The sequence below is a fragment of the Cavia porcellus genome, unplaced genomic scaffold (genome assembly GCF_034190915.1).
Source record: "Cavia porcellus strain 051 isolate PalLab524CR breed Dunkin Hartley unplaced genomic scaffold, mCavPor4.1 scaffold_29, whole genome shotgun sequence".
Taxonomy (NCBI): Eukaryota; Metazoa; Chordata; class Mammalia; order Rodentia; family Caviidae; genus Cavia; species Cavia porcellus.
The window spans coordinates 20,483,319-20,497,997 of record NW_026947512.1 but is presented as its reverse complement, the minus strand read 5'-3'; the positions used below and the strand labels follow the sequence as shown (position 1 = coordinate 20,497,997).

General features: G+C 39.5%; 1 pseudogene; it reads left to right on the top strand.

Moving 5' to 3' along the window:
* Positions 1–234: 234 nt before the first annotated feature.
* LOC111758307 (small nucleolar RNA SNORA2/SNORA34 family) lies at positions 235–379 on the top strand (annotated as a pseudogene).
* The last annotated feature ends 14,300 nt before the right edge of the window (positions 380–14,679 follow it).

Here is a 14,679-nt window from a genome sequence, read left to right as displayed (position 1 = left end):
GTGCTGCAGTGGGAGCACTGAGCCTTTAATTGTTCCAGTAGTAGCACTGGGACTGTATGTTTAACTGGTTTTTCTCAGCTCAGTTTGTTCCTGGGTTGAGTGGATCCATCTCCCTCTGTTCGGGACTCTCCATGCTGTATTATTTTTGGAGTCTATCTCAGGGAGCCTCGGTAGCCTGCTGTTATCTATCCGCCATCTTTACCAGAACCACTCCAAATTTTAAAAATTATTGAATTGGTCCTGAATCAATGCCAGCAGTTTGTTGTAGCTGCTGGTTTCAAATAGGAGCCTAAAGAGCCTAAAGTTTTTCTAGGGTCTTTTGGCCATTTCACAACTTTGGAAATGTAATGGTCATGTAATTCATTAGAAAGAAATAGCTTAGAGCCAAGCATGGGCCTGGGCTCAGGAGGAAAAAAGCCACACCCTGAAGCCCCACTGCCATCAGGGGAGCATCAGTGAACCAATGTCCCAGGCCTCTCCACTCCAGGAGCCCCAAATGGAGGGACCCAGGTGCCTACTCCAGTCCACTGCACAGAGGGACTGGCAGCCAGTACAGGAGCCCAGGATGCAGCAAACGGCTGATTCAGAGAAACACAGGAAAATGTCAGGACGAAGGAGCAAAATACAATCTCAGACCTCAGCCCACACAGAACAGATTCAGGACACACAGACAATACAAATTTGAAGTCACAAACCTAAAATTTCAACTTAGTTCTTATATTGTTTGTTTAATTTTCATGCTTATGTCTAGTGGTCTGGGCAGCTATTTTGAAGATAAGGAGATGCATTATGGTAGCCATTGTTGCTTTCCCATTATCTTGTTTTGAACTCCTGTATATTCATTGTTTTATTTGATTTGGTTTTATTCTGTCTTGTTTTGTTTAGTTTTATTATGTCTGGTGGTCTGGACAGCTATTTTGAAGATAACAGAATGCATTATGGTAGCCATTGTTGATTTCTTTTATCTTGTTTTGAACTCCTGTATGGTTCTTATTGTTTGTTTGGTTTGGTTTTATTCTGTCTTGTTTTGTTTAATTATGTTTGATGGTCTGGGCAGCTATTTTGAAGATAACAAGATGCATTATGGTAGCCATTATTGATTTCCTATTATCTTGTTTTGAACTCCTATATTGCTTTCATTGGTTTGGTTTGGTTTGGATTCATTCTGTCTTGTTTTGTTTAGTTTTATTATGTTTGATGATCTGGGCAGCTGTTTTCAAGATAACAAGATGCATTATGGTAGCCATTATTGATTTTCTATTATCTTTTTTTGAACTCCTGTATCATTTTCATTATTTTGTTTTGTTTGGCCTTATTCTGCTTCATTTTCTTTGGCTTTAATCTCTTTTAAAAGTTATTGAAAAAAAATTACCTGGGCCTACTGGATTCATAAGTAAGCCATTTAAAACTTTCAAGAAATTTAAAAATTCCATCTCATGCAATTTTATCTTTGTGTGTTTTTCTGAGGCTCAGACTAGCTTCAAAATCATGGTCCTCTTGACTCAAGCTCCAAAATTCTGGGACTACAGGCATGTACCACTAATTCTGGCTTGTAATTTCTTCTTGAAAAACAAAGAAAGCTGTTGATTCAGCTTGTTACACATATATGGTCCTGATAAATGTAACACTCATGTTCTAAAGGAAGATAATAGTAGTGGCAAATGAAACATATTAAGTACTACACGCCAGACACTGTTCTCAACACTTTATGTGAATTAATTTATTCTTACAATCACCATGTGAAAGAATTAATTTTACTATCACATCCTGTAGATAAAGATATTGATATATAATTTTAATTGCCCAAGATTGCCAAAGTAAGAAGTAGTAAATTATAGAATTTTGTGCATATCTCTTAGACTATATTCTTAAAATAGAATCTTACTCTACCACTGAGCTACACCCCTAAACCTTTCGCTCTTCCTTTCCATGTATTGTCTTAGTTTGTGCTCCTATAAAAGCAGGCTCTGAGGTGAGGATTTGTGTGCAAGTGGTTTATTTGGGAGATGATCCCAGGAAGTACTGTACAATACTTGAGTATAGCAGAAATGCTAATCAAGGCTGCTTTCATGACCTGGTGAATCACTGTGGGGAAATGGGGTTCAAGGCTGCTGGGGATGCTCTGAAGGACTGAATGGAATGTGCCTTAGAATTATGACAACTTTTCCCAGCTTCCGGTCTTTACTATGTGAAAGTTGCTCAAATAGTATGAAATCCTGGACAGCCAGAGGATCCAGTGTGCTTCAGTGGCCAGAGAGTGGCCTGCAGGGAAGACACAAGACATGGCTGTTACTATAGCAAAGGGTCTGCATGTGTCCTTGGGTGGCCCAGAGAGTCACAGTCTGGGCATTGCTAGAATTGGCTGCAGTGACAGAACCAGAATTTTGTTCAGTATGGAGATGTATTGACCTTAAACAGATGACTGTGGCAGGCTGAACTATGTCACCCTCTGATTTGTATATGGAAGTCCTAGTCCCTGACTTGATTCTGTTTGGAGGTAGAGCTTTTAAGATGTAGCTAAGATTAAAAGAAGTCATAAAGGTGGAATCCAAATCTATAGACCTGATGTCCTTATAAAGACAGAAAGAGATAGCAGAAGTTTTTTCTCTAAGTACGGAAGACAGGGCCATGTGAGGATACAGGGGACAGGCAGCCATCTGCGAGACAGGAGAGCCTCACCAGAAACCAAATCTGCCAGAGCTTCCATCTGGGATTGTGGTCTCCAGAGCTGTGAGAAGATAAATTGCTATTATTTGAGCCACCCAGTCTTGGTGTTTTGTTATAGCATGCTAATATATATATATATATATATATATATATATATATATATATATGTTGTTGTTGTTGTTTATTTGTTTGTTTGTTTTGACATAGAATCTTACTAAGTTGCCCATGATCAGCTGAAACTCGGGACCCTGGTGTGTCAGTTTCCCTAATAGCTGACATCACATGTGTAGACCACTGCACCTGGCATGTCTTTATTCTTCATTCAGTTCAAAGTAGGGTCCAATTTCCCCTCGAATTTTTTGCTCCATAGACCATGTAGGACATTATTTAGTCTGGTTGCCAGGAATATGGCCTATTTTGATAAAACTTCCTGGCATGTTTGGAAAGTTTTGTGCTGCTGCTGAGTATGCTATAAATATCAATTATAGCAAATTGATAGCTTCATGCAAGTTTTTATAGCCATAATAATTTTATTTTTATTTATTTGGGGGGAATTTGGGGGAATAGGCCTGCCTTGAACTCACTATGTAGCCCAGGCTGGGTTTGAACTCCTGGCAATCCTCCTGACCCAGCCTTATGAGTGCTGGATTACAGGCTTGTGCCATCATAACTGGTGTGTATTAATTTTTTACTCGTTGGGGCTGGGGATTTAGCTCAGCGGCATAAGCACCTGCCTTGCAAGCAGGCAGTCGTGAGTTCGATCCCTGGTACCAATAAAAATAAAAAAGACAAAAAAAAAAAAAGAATTTTTTACTCGTTTTGTGATTATTGAGAGGTGATGGAAACTGCTGTGATTTTGAGAATTATTTCTCCTCTACCAGAAAACTGCACTGGCTGGCATGTCTGAACTCATGTGGCTGTGACTCAGCAAACTGCCTGCATTCCCACTGCTTTGACTTGCCAGAGCCATGGTTGCGCTGGGGTGCGGGTGCACTGAGGTCAGGGATCGGTGAGACCAACAGAGAGCGGAGCCGGTAGGGGACCTGCATTGATCTGCTGTGAGTGTCAGGAATAAAACCTTTCCATGGAAAAGGGAACACCATCTTGGAACCGGGCAGGTCTGGCAGAAACAAGGTACGGCAGAAACCTCACTCAGTTGTTCCCTTCCCAGATAGGACTGGTCAGATGTGCTTGGCCTGGGTCATGTCCCTGGCTGGGAACCAGTAGGGTATCCCAGACCAATTCCCTTCATGCTGCGCACACTAAGGCACAGTGAAGGCCTCATTCAGCTGGCTGACCTAGAGGTGTGGGGCCAACATAGGATGCCCCTATTTGCACTTCAATAGCACACTGGAGTAGGCAGGGTCACCTAGCCAGCATGCTTCAGAAGTGCCAGAATCAACAACAACAACAAAAAAGGGACTGGGGCCTTCTTTATATGCCTCTATGGAAGAAACAAAAAATACGAGAAGAGGAAACAATAAGAAAAAGCTCCTGGGGCTGGGGATTTAGCTCAGCGGCATAAGCGCCTGCCTTACAAGCAGGCAGTCGTGAGTTTGATCCCTGGTACCGATAAAAAGGAAAAAAGACCAAAAAAAAAAAAAAGGAAAAAAAAAAAAAAAGAAAAAGAAAAAGCTCCCAGCCCCCAACCCTGAGAACACTGATCCAAGAAAGGTTAATACAAAGACTGAGGACAGCAAATATGCAATATGAGACACAGCATCAGTGGACATAAAGAAATATATTTGGGACCTCATAGACAAATTCAAAAGTGAAATATTTTACCAAGTAAAGCAACATATAAATAGATTAATGAAAGGAATGCTAAACATCTCCAGGAAGACACAGATGGAAGAATGCAGGAACACAAAGAAAGGAGAGAACCATTTGATGAAGAATATAAAGAAAATATAGAACACATGAAGCAGATTCAAAGAGATTACCAGGAAATTAAAAACTCCATTGAAAGCTGGCAAAACTGCTTGAAAGAAAATAAGGATAGATTATCCAAAGTGGAGGACAGGTTTGCAATGTGGGATCATGAATGGAAAAATTTCTTTAAAATAACAAGGAAACAACAGTAACAATACAAAGGCTAGAAGATGACAAGAGGATCTATAACTTGAGAACAAAGAATGTGAATGAAGAAGCAGGGGTACAAACAAAGGAATTATAAAGGCTATTCACAGAAATAATTAAGGAAAATTTGCTAAACACAGGAAAAGGAAATGATATTCAGGTATATGAGCATACAGAACTCCAGCCACCTTCAACCAAAACAGAGCCACAGCCAGGGATATAATAATAAAGATCTCAGAAATTCAACATAAGAACAGAATATTAAAAGCTGTTAGAAATAAGAAACAGTCATCTATAAAGGAAGGCCCATCAGAATTACAGCAGACTTCTCAGCACAAACCATCAAGTCAAGAAGAGCTTGGAGCTAAATATTCCAAGCCCTGAAAGAAAATAACCTCCAGTCCAGATTGATACACCCTGAAAAACTGTCTCTAGAAATTAATGGAGAAACAAGATCCTTCCAAGACAAAGTGGAACTGGGGAAATTCACGACCACCAATCCAACTCTACAGAGAATACTGCAGGGCATTCTAGAGAAAGAGAAAAGTACCAGGATTCTAGGAACAGTGGCAGAGAGTTCTCAATGAATGGAGCAGAAAACAGAATGAAGAAGAGAAGCAGACAACTGATGGCAAAAAAAGAGCATAACAGAAATGAGGCAGAGAAGGTTGGTTATAAACTCTAATAGAGACGGCCTTGATACACTAAATTTAAAAAAAAAGAGAATCACAGGTAAAGTAGATCAGGAGGTAGGGTCCATTGAGATTCTCTGTATAGGAAATATAATTAACCTGAAAAAGGGTATATGGACTGAAAGTCAAATATGGGAAAACAACTCTCTATAGGACAGGGAGCCAAGAGTAATAGGGGCAACTAGACCACTATTTGTGGATAGGTTGGAAAGACAGGCTTTAATAGATAAAGGAATATAATTAGAGATCAAGTCTAGGAGGGAGAAGATTTGGAACCATTTAGGTAAATAGCAGGTTCCCCCCTGCCCCAATTTAAAACCAAGGTTCTATTTGGGACCCAAAAATACACAGTGCACCCTGGGGAAGTGAAAGGGGAGGAATGGTCTTTAAAAAGATGACAGAAGATATTAATAGTGCATCAAGAATTAAAACCCATATTACTCGCACCACTCTGCTTAGATAATTTTATTCTGTCCTAGTTTGTCTACTTGCATTAGATTTATGGGCACAGACAGCTACCCAAAAACACCAGGATATAGCACAGTAATCATCTTTAATTTCCTATTAACTTAATTTGGAGCCCTGAATGACTTATACTGGTTTATCATGACTGATCTTAGTTAAATCTGGTTTGTTTGATTGCTGCTTGGTATTGACAGATTTTATTCAAAACTTATATGATGGATAGTATCAAGTCTGAGCATTTAGGCAATTACACTGAAGATGACAAGACTCACTACAATATCCATTCTGGTTTGATTACTACCTGTCTTTGAAGTTTTATACTACATTCAAAATCGTGTTTTTATTAATACTGTTATGTACTGACATGTTCAATTATCCTGTGTCTGATGATATAGCCAATTCTATTGAAGATAACAAGAGACAACACAGTAACCATGGTAAAACCCCTTGTACAGTGGTCTTATATGTCTTTTTCATTTTATGTGTTTATAGGAATATGTTTTGTTTTGCCTTGCTTTGTTTTGTTCCTCCCTCTAATATAGAAAGAATAGAAATACATGCTAAGACTCATGAATGCATAGAACTGATAAACAGTTTTTGAGAACTGTTCTTATGACACATGATAAAACAAACAAATATTTTAAAGAAAAAGAGACACTACAGTACCCAGTGCTGATCCAGGAGTATCATAATGTGTAACCCATCAATACTATTGTATTTTGTTCAGAGGGATATTAGCCTGCTTGGATTTGTTCAATCTCAACATAAATGAAGATATGGATAACTGTAAGTATAAGTGTATAGGATTGATAACCATACTACTATGTTTTTGTTGAACAGAACTAGTTGCAGTCTCGCTGTTTGAAACCCCCCTTTATATGCTCCACTTTTGTATCTTGAATAACTGTTTGTAAGAGGACAATGTGTAAATATCAACTAGTGATTTCTTACTGTTTATTCTTTCTTTGAAAGTTTATATTATTTCTATCCATTTTCTGTTTTGTTTAGTCTTTCTTTAAATAAAATTTTAAAAGAAGAGCAAAGGGAGGGAAAGGTGGAAACTGCTGTCAATTTTTCATTGTCTTATCTTGAACTCTTGCATTGTTTACACAATTTTATTAGGTTTGGCTTTGTTCTTTCTTTTGTTAGATTTTATGCTTTTAGATGGTAAGGGCAGCTATTTTGAATATAATGGGAAATATTATGGTAATCATGGTTTCCTATTATATTCTTTTGAAGTCTTATAAGCTTTCATTAGTTGGTCTGATTTTATTTTGTTTTGTTTGATTTTATTATGTGAGATGGTATGAACACTATTTTGAAGAAAAAGACATTATGGTAGCTATTGCTGATTTACTATCATCTTGTTTTGAAGTCCTACCATGCTTTTGTTCTTCTGTTTTGATTGGTTCTATCCTGTTGTGTTTTATTTGATTTTATTATGTGTGAATTATAGACAAATTTTTTGAAGAAAATGAGGTGTTACAACAGCCATTGTTCATTTCCTGTTATTTGGTAATGCTTTCATTCTTTTGAATGTTTTTTTTACTGTATTGTTATGTTTGATATTATTGTGTGTGAAGGTATGCTCAACTATTTCAAAGAAAAGAGACATTATGTCAGCTACTGTTGATGTCCAGTTGTTTTGTTGTGAAGTGCTGTTGCTTGCATTTTCCTGTTCTGATTTGCTTGCTTCATTCTGTTTTCTTTTGTTCTCTTGAAAATGAAAAAAAAAAGAAGAAGAAGAAAGAGAATTTTTCTCCTCACAGTAAGCTTTGACTTCATGTTTTTTTTTATTAGTATGTGTTTATGGCCCACAGAGATTGCCTTGAGCTTAGGGATTGACACATACACATATCACATTTGATCATTTTTACTCTCCATGTCCTGAATTATGCTCTCTTCTTCCTCCGGCCCTAGTTCTTTTCCCATTTCTATGGAGAATAGCTCCCTGTTTCTTAATGTGTCGCTTGTATTTTTGCTCTTGAAGTTGTTTTCATTTTGAGCCTCTCAGAGAGACCATACTATACTTAACCCTTGTGACTGACGTTTCACTTAGTATTATGGCCTCAGGAGCCAGCCATTCACATAAAACAACTCAAACATGCCCTTTATGGCAGAGTATTACTCCTCTGTGCATAGGTACCACACTTTATTCTTTCATCTGTCACTGGGCATATAGGATGCTTCTGTGGCGTAGTTCTTGTCAGTTGAGCTGCCATAAACATGGGTGTGCATGGGTCCCTGAAGGTTGATAACTTTACCTCTTTCAGGAAGACACCCAGGAGAGACAGAGCTGGGTTAAATAGAATTTCTATTTTTAGTTGCCGAGGAGTCTCCATGCTTATTACCAAAGTAGTTATACCAGCTTATGCTCTTACAAACAATGTAGAAGGGTTCCTTTTTCTCCAGTCCTCTCCAGCATTTGTTATTTTTTGAGTCCTTGATGATGGTCACTCTTATTGTAGTAAGACGAAATATCAGTGTTATATTGATTAGCATTGCTGTAATGGTTAAAGATGGCAAATATTTTTCATGTATTTACTGATCATTTGTAGTTTCTCTTCTATATAGTATCTACTTGTGGTCCAGTTTTGGTTGTCTACTTTGAGGTTTTTATATATTCTAGATATTAGTACTCTCTCAGACTACATGGTGAATTTTTTTTCTTATTCAGTAGCATGTTTTTAATGTGTTGGTTGTTTCCATTGATGTGCAGAGCTTTTAAATCATATAATCTCTTTGTTGATTCTGGGTAGTATTTCTTGTGTACTTGGGGATCTGTTGAAGAATTCCTTGTCCGTGCACATTCAAGATTTCTATTAGTTTTTTCTTCCAGTGGATTCAGTGTTTCTGTTTTTATATATAGATCTTTGATCCATTTTGAATTGATTTTCATACAAGGTGGGAGATGTGGATCAAGATTCCACCTTCTCCATATGGATAACCAATTTCCCCAGCATCATTTATTTAAAAGGCTGTCTTTTCTCTAGTGTTTATTATCTTTGCACTTTAATGTCCTTGTTAATCGCTTTTCTCAGAGCAATATAGTTTTTTGGGGGGAGTATAGGGTCTCACTATATAGAGTGGCCTTGAACTCACTATGTAACTTAGGTTGGCCTCTAACTCATGATAATCTTCCTGTCTCAGCCACCCAAGTGCTGGGATTACAGGTGTGCACCACCAGACTCTGCTTCAGAACAGTATAGTTTTTATTGTAGAGGTCTTCCATTGCCTTAGTTAGGCTAATTCCTTGATACTTAATTTTTGGAAGATAACTGTGAATGGGATTGTTTTCCTGATTTCTTTCTCAGTGTATTCATATTTGATACAGGAATGCTATTGACTTTTGTGTGTTTATTTTTGTGTCCCACCACTTTGCTAAATTTGTTTATTAGTTCTAAGTCTTCTGGTGGAGTTCTGTGAATCCTCCATGTAGAGGATCATTTCATCTGCAAATAAAAATAGCTTGATTTCTCTCTTTCCTATTCTAACCCCTAATTTCCTACCTTGCCTAATTGTTCTGGCTGAAGTTTTGGGTGCCATATTCAACAGGAGAGAGTGCTGAGAGCAAAATTGCTGTCCTGTCCTTTATTTTAGTAGCAGTGTGTTCCGTTTTTCTCCCATGTAGTATGACACTAGGAGTACAGGTGTCATAAAGGACTTTCATCATTTTAAGGTAAGGTCCTTCTATATCAGTTTTCATGAAGGTTTTCTATGAAGAATGGATATAGGATTTAGCTAGAGGGTTTTTTGCATATATGGAGAGGGTTTATTTGCATCTATGGAGATGATTTGCATCTATGGAGATGATTACTTCTGTTTATGTGATGTGTTACATTTATTGATTTATATATATTGAACCATGATTGTATCTTTGAGATGAAGCCAATTTGATCATGATTTGGGCTCTTTTTGATTTACTGATTGATTTATTTTTGGTATTCTGCTTGCAGGTCTTATATTGAATGTTTTCCCATCTATGTTCATTAAGGAAATTGGTGTGTAGTTTTCTGGAGTTTGTAGGGTGTGTGTGTGTGTGTGTGTGTGTGTGTGTGTGTGTGTGGTTTTCTGTTGGTATCAGGGTAAAGATACTTTCTTTTTAAGGCTGGCATGAACTCACTGTGAACCCCAGGCTGGCCTTGAACTCATTGAGATCCGCTTGCCTCAGCATTCCAAGTGCTGCCATGTGTCACCACACCCAGAAGGATAATAATACCTTGAAAGAATGAGTTTATTTTTGTTTTTTTTCCTCTTTATTTATTTATTTTTTGTTTTTTGTTTTGTTTTGTTTTTTGTCTTTTTCCTTTTTATCGGTACTGGGGATCGAACTCACAACTGCCTGCTTACCAGGCAGGCGCTTATGCCACTGAGCTAAATCCCCAGCCCCCTCTTTATTTATTTATTTATTTATTTTTTGTACCAGGGATTGAACTCATGTCCTCGCACTTGCCAGGCAGGTGCTTAGGTGTTTCCTCTCTTTAAGTGATCTTCCTGCTTCAGCCTCCCAGGCTGCTGATGTCACAAGCATGTGCCATCATGCTTTGATTCCTCCACGATGTTTTCCAGTAACTTTTACTTTTTTTGTGTGCCCAAGCATGTTATGTGACTACAATGGCCTAAAACAGGAGATAATATCATGACTGACTCAAGGCAGTGGCGCATGAGAGAAGCTCAGAAGACTCACACTGGGAAGCAGTTAGAAGAAGGAGGTTACCCCTGGGAAGCAGCGGTGGCTTGAGCAAGTGGTGGGGCCCCAGGGAGAGAAGCAGCCCGCCTCCCGAGGTCCGTACCATGTTGGAACTTAGGGCGCCGGGAAACAAAGCAACCCACCGGTCCCCCTGGTAAGCAGCCATGAGCCTACCAGCGCACAGGCTGAGAATCAAACATCTCATCCTTCTCCCCACCCCATTAGCAAACAGGAGTCAGAGATCTCAGCATCTCTTGGGAGGATGACCATATGCAATATAGCAAATATGGGGGATTTCCTTCTACCATCTCTCTGAAAGAAAATATTATCACTGTTTTGCTTTGTTCTGATTAATTGTATTGCTCTATTCAATATTCTGTTTTGATAAGTTCTATAATGTTCTGTATTTGTTTTAATTTGCTATACCTGATTGAAAGAACAACTATTGTGAAGATAATGAGATATGCTATAGTACTTATTACTGTTATCCTAGTAACCTGCTGTGATGTTCTGTACCAAATTCACTGCACTGTCTCGATTGGCTTTGTTCTTTTGTATTTTACTACCTTCAAAATAATAAATTTTTTTTAAAAAGCAGGAGGCTAAAAATTCAGCCAGATATGAGAAGGCAACCCAGAGAAAGCCCCTCCCTGGATCATGGTACCTGTTACACCCCCGTTCTGAGGAAAGGAACCAGAAATCACAGTGGTGGCCAGGGCTCAGATAGGATTTTAAGCTTCCCACCCTCCCTACCAGGAAAAGGACCTGGTGAACGAGTTGTGTTCGCACATCAGGGCGCCAGGTTGGAAGCCAGCAAGCAGTGACTGAAAGCAGGGCAGGCCCTGGGAAAGTAGAAAAGAAGGGCACAGTCTTGGTTAGGAGCATGGATTTGAGCACTGAAAAGCTGAAGCTCCAGGAATTGTGGGAGCAGGCAACAGTGAGACCCTGGGGAATAAAGTAGTAGGAACAGCTTCAAAATGACACTCATGGTTTCCCCAGACCCTGGAAACCTGTGCCTGTAGCATATTCCTGCTCACTGCCTACTGCCCACTGTGGTTCCCACACAGGAACCCTCTCTCCACCCTCATGAGAGGGTGCTGAGCTCTGCGAGCCCTTAGGCACAATGCCAGGGCTGGATAGTGACACTCTGTGGAGTGTCACTGGGCAAAGAGCCAGCGAGCAGCAGTTTAACCAGAGGGTGTGCCACAGAGTGCTTATCTGGAACTTTCTTGAAAGAGAACACAGGATCATCCACAGGGATTAATCATGCAGGGAAGGAAGCTGACTTTGAAAAGTCCCTTACAGATCTCAACAAAAGGCTGGGTACTCGGCCAAGCCAGCTACTCCCAACCACCACCTCTGACATAGCTGTCCCATCGTGAGACCAAAGCAGAAACCTCCTGATAGCCACACCCACAGAAGCCAAAAATGAAGCTGGTGTCCTCAGAGGGGAGACGCTCTCCTGGGTCCATCCTGGTTCCCAGACCCTTCATTCACAGGCAGGCAGTTAAGCATTTCATAAAATGGGACAAGCTCAGCGACAGGAGCCCGCTGTGGCCTGAGAAGGATGAGAAGAAGCACCTGTGATACAGTGACTGTGGCAGAGCGTCGAGGAGTGGTAGAGGGCCTCATCCAGCAGCCTAGGGGCACCCCCCATTTGTGACTGCAGGGTAAAGAGCTACTGGTGCAACTCAGACTGCAATATAGATCGGACCACAAGGACACTTTAAATTTGTAATGACTTGGTTTGTTGCTGATAGTTTCCTTCCCACTCTCCTTCTTTCTTTCTTTTTCTATTTTCCTTTTTTAAAAAATTTTGTATTTTAAAGATGGTAAAATCCAACAAAACAAGAAGGAACAAAGCAAGCAGAACAATGCAGCAAAATTAGTTCAAAACTTCAAAGCAGGATATCAGGAAAACACTAATAGCTACCATAGTGTATCTTGTTATCTTCATAATAGTTGTCCATTCCATCAGGTATAGCAAAATCAAACCAAAACCAAAACATTACAAAACCAATCAAAACACTATTGAATAAAGAGAAACAATTAATAAGAACAAAGCAAAGGGGCTGGGGATTTAGCTCAGCAGCATAAGCACCTGCCTTGCAAGCAGGCGGTCGTGAGTTCGATCCCTGGTACGGGTTTAAAAAAAAAGAACAAAGCAAAACAGTGAAAACGTATTTGCCTTCAAGGACAATACAGAAGGGAATTCCTCGTATTTGCTATATTGCACTCTGTCATCCTCCCAAGAGATGCTCAAACCTCTGGCCCTGGGTCAGCACAGTCAACCAAAATATAAGCATTTAGCTGCCTCATGGGCCTTAGTTGCTATCAACTCAGGCTGACCTCAGAACCATCCGGTTGCTAAGGGGTGGGGTATGGATGGTGTTTGATTCTTAGGCGCTGGTAGGCTCATGGGAGGTGCTGACTTTTCTCTCCCTGAAAGGGTGTGGCTTTGCGCAGCTTACCAGGAAGGCTGGCATTGATCTCTTGCTTGGTCACCCAAGTTCCAGTGTGGCTAATTCTTGCTGACTTTTTCCCTCTATTTTCCTTTCTTATTCTTTTTTTTTTTTTTTTTTTTTTAAACCGGTACTGGGGATCGAACTCAGGACCATGCGTTTGCAAGGCAAGGTGCTTATGCCGCTGAGCTAAACCCCCAGCCCTTCCTTTTTATTCTTTATTTTCCTTTCCTCCTTTCATCCAGTGTATGCACTGTACAGGAGGTGTCTGTGCACGTACAAAGCAAATAAGTAGCTGTTGCTTTAATCTAACCAGTACTTTTATGGGAAATCGGGGTAATTCTCACCAAAATTGTGTATAAAAGGTTAAAATCCAAGCTTACTACCAGCATAACACCAAGTTCCGACATTCTCACAGCTTCCCTGGGTCTCCAGTTACTCTTCCCTCCCGCTGCAGCCCATATCTTGCTCCGCAGATATGCTCTCGGACCTCCCTCCACCAGCCCTTTCCTCCAGTTTTAAGAATAATATCAACGGAGTTTGGCCTCTTCTCTGTCTTTCATTTGTTATTCTCCCCCACCCTTCCTTTACTGTCTGCTCTAACCTGCTCCTCACTCTCATCCTTTTTCCTCTGTCAGCCTCCAATTCCAGCTTCTCTGGCCATAGTAGTGTACTCTAGTCTTTATGAGTGATTGAAGAAAGGGTGACATTATTGAAACAAGCATTAATGTACATGATTGATACATGGTTGGATGTGCTGGTGTTGATGTAACTAATGCTCATTCTCTCTGTGTATTATAGTGATTAGATTTCATTATCTTATGCTGAATAGGTTGAAGAGGTGTATAAACATTAAAATATAATCAAAGCCGAGATCACATCAGTGGGAAGTAGATGCTAATTAGAGAGATCTCTATGTGAGAAACTGTCTTTCCACTCTAACTGATCCTCAGCTCTCAGTATAAGAAGCAAGAAAAACATAAAAGAATAAGACAGAGCCTCCAAAAATTCCTAACACCCCAAGCTGATCTGATGGTCACTGACGAAGAAGAAGTCAAGAGCCAAATGGCTGAAATATAAGAAGAAACAAAAGAACAAAAAAACAAAAACAAAAAGCAAACAGATCAGTAAAGTTTTTAAAAAGCAAAAAGATGATGTAATTAAACAGGTATAATTAATGGTAACATGAACAGTGAGCTTAAGTAAGACACAAACAAAAATCTAGGTAAACGAACCATGCCAATATATGATGTGAAGGACTAGTAAAGAATTTGAGTCCATTAACAGGTGTTAAACAGAAACAGCATATAAAAAGTTCTATTGAAAGTGTGAGTAGAAAAAGGTACCAGTGGGAAGAGAGAGCATCAGAATTAGAAGGTAGGGTTGATGCAAAAAACTATATACTATAAGATACCTTGAAAATGAGAGCATGGGATCCAACAGCTGCTGGGTGGCACAAAAAAAAGCTAACCTAAGAACAATAGGAATTAAATAAAACTTAGAAAGCAGAGAAAAAGTATTAAAAAAAATCTATTCATGCACAACAGAGGAGAAATTTTTCCAACTATAGAGAAAGAATTCAACTTAGAGGAATGGAGGCCTCAATGTGCATGATCAAAAAAAT